The sequence below is a fragment of the Calliopsis andreniformis genome, unplaced genomic scaffold, assembly GCF_051401765.1.
Source record: "Calliopsis andreniformis isolate RMS-2024a unplaced genomic scaffold, iyCalAndr_principal scaffold0465, whole genome shotgun sequence".
Lineage (NCBI taxonomy): Eukaryota > Metazoa > Arthropoda > Insecta > Hymenoptera > Andrenidae > Calliopsis > Calliopsis andreniformis.
Genome location: NW_027480874.1, coordinates 10,001 through 12,500, shown reverse-complemented (window position 1 = coordinate 12,500; position 2,500 = coordinate 10,001). Strand labels below are relative to the sequence as shown.

General features: G+C 53.5%; 1 non-coding gene across 1 annotated transcript; it reads right to left on the bottom strand.

Moving 5' to 3' along the window:
• Positions 1–455: 455 nt before the first annotated feature.
• LOC143187987 (5.8S ribosomal RNA) lies at positions 456–610 on the bottom strand. The gene has a single exon (XR_013003414.1). It is a non-coding gene; the product is annotated as a 5.8S ribosomal RNA (ribosomal RNA).
• Between the last annotated feature and the right edge of the window lie 1,890 nt (positions 611–2,500).

Sequence of the window (2,500 nt, the reverse complement as noted above, 5' to 3'; positions counted from 1 at the left end):
TCTTGTGTGTCGTTGCGGGTTACGCACGCCTCTTTCTTACACGCATCATTTCAGACTACGTCGGGAGCGCGGATGAAAACTCGCACGAAAAGCGAACGCTGTCTGTTAACAATCACGAGGGTATTTGGCGAGACACGGAGGCTGGTCGATGATCGTACGTCCGCGCGCTTGCGTCCGGAGCGGTGCACATACACACACGGGCGGTCGACAAATTAAGCGACTCACGACGCCGTGTGAAAATTAGCACTCACGCAAGTCCGGAACGACAAAGCAACGACGATGACGACGATGTCTCCAGTCATCTGCCGCGTACACACAACCTTCTTCCCTCCATGACGTCTAGAGCGTATTCTCGCTTGTTTTCGTGCGACCGCGGCAAACGCCGACGAACGGTCCAACAATCGCTCGTACGTGACACCGAGATGCCAACGTAAGCAGTCTTAAGGTTACGTGAACGACCCTCAGCCAGGCGTGGTCCAGGAATTGTATCCGTGGACCGCAATGTGCGTTCGAAATGTCGATGTTCATGTGTCCTGCAGTTCACACGTTGACGCGCAATTAGCTGCGTTCTTCATCGACCCACGAGCCAAGTGATCCACCGTTCAGGGTTGTATTTTAATATTCTGTGTTCATGTATATATATATATCATACTCGTATATAGTTCTCGGGTTCGGAAGAATCCGAGACCCGCGCCTCCAACTAGCACACGGTCGATGGAGGTTCGGGCGTCGCGACACTTCGTCCGAACGAACGAAAGTGACGACACAGGGGTCTCTGGGATGCGGTTCCGCACGGAGACCGCCACGCAATTGCGAACGGTTCCCGTAACGGCCAGGCGTAGAGTACATTTAAAAACCTAGGATCAACCTGGAGAGTACGATGGAGCCGACGGGGATACCCCGATCAAGTGAACCACGTACATCCACGGTGTTCTCCTCTGAAACGACACCCCCCATTTTATTGTCGCAGCGCCCTGCACGTACGTATTCCCCTCCTGATTTGGATAGCCGATTAGAACGGACTTCGCAGCCGGCTTCGATCGGTCTTTCTCATCCCCTTAAATTCACACACAAATTCCATTATTCTTGGGAGTCAGACTCACGAAAGTCGAAGCTGTTAACAGCCGGTCCACAGTTGTTGTTCACACGGCAGGAATACGTACCCTACGGCCGCACATCGACGCGGGATACGTGTCGCGTCCTAGGTTACCCGGGCCCTCTCTTTCTCAAGAGAGGGTCCACATCCGCTGGACGGTTCGGAGAGAACAACGAGGTAAAGAGACGAAGAAACACCGGGAGCGGGATGCGAATGGGAAAACGTTTGCTTTCGCACTCGTGCGCTCATATCGGTTATTCTCCTTAACCTCTTCTTCGCTCGCTTTTCATTATTCCCACCGAAAATAGGAGAAACGGGCGCAGCCTCGCGCAAGCAGCTGGCAAGCACGCTCTCTCTCCTCTCTCTGCCGCGCGAGTATGCACCGTATATATTAGCGGCGGGTGTGTGACCGAAACATCGCGCAGCGACGGGACCATGTCTTCCATAAGATATGAAAGACCCCGATATCATGCTGTGGCGACGGGGCTATCGGAGATGCACCTCACGCAAGCGCTATATATATCGACGCAATGCTTACGCGCCGAGGAGGGAACGATACATCCCAAACTGGCGGGCTCTTTGTAAACGCTGGGACAAAGCCTCACGCAGGCAGTCGAGAAGGAACAGTTTCGCTCCATCGAAGATGCCGCGCGTACGTACAACGGCGGGTGCGACGAAGCATCGCGCAACGACGGGACAATGTCCTCCATGCGAAATTGCATGCAAGACCCCGATCATGTTGCCCGATGACATCGGTGATCGACACCTCACGCTAGCGTTGTAACTATCGGCAGCGTACTCACGACGGAAAAAAAAAGAAACGTTCTTCTCGAACTGGCGGGCTTCCTTTCCTTTCCCTTTGCGCGTTCCCCCTTTCTTACAAGGAGCCTCACGCAAGCAGCCAGAAGCGAATGTACAGAGCGAAGATGACCGTGGCAGCGGCGGGTGTTGCAGCGAATCATCACGCAACGACGGGACAATGTGTTTCATACGAGATGCATGAAATACCCCGATATCGAGTTGGCGATGGAATCAACTGGCACACCTCACGCGAGCGCTGCACGATTCATTATTCTTACACGTCCGTGACTATCGCTTTCGAGCTGGCGGGCTCGTGTGCGCTTATATGTTTGCCGACACAGCGTACGGACGGGAGCATCGAACTGAGTAACTGCGTACTCCGTATGTAAAAGACCTCCTTCACGTAAGCCGTATGGCCGTTCGACATATTCTCTTTTTTCATTCTTAACACGCCAGGCGGGGCGCGACGGACGGGAGAGACACACGCTTTCAGTAACCAGGTACTCCGAACGTTTGCATGACCTCCTCGCGTAAGCCGTCGCGCACACACACGCTGCGTTATTTTGTGTACTTTTTGATGATCTTTCTTTCTTAGGACTTTTT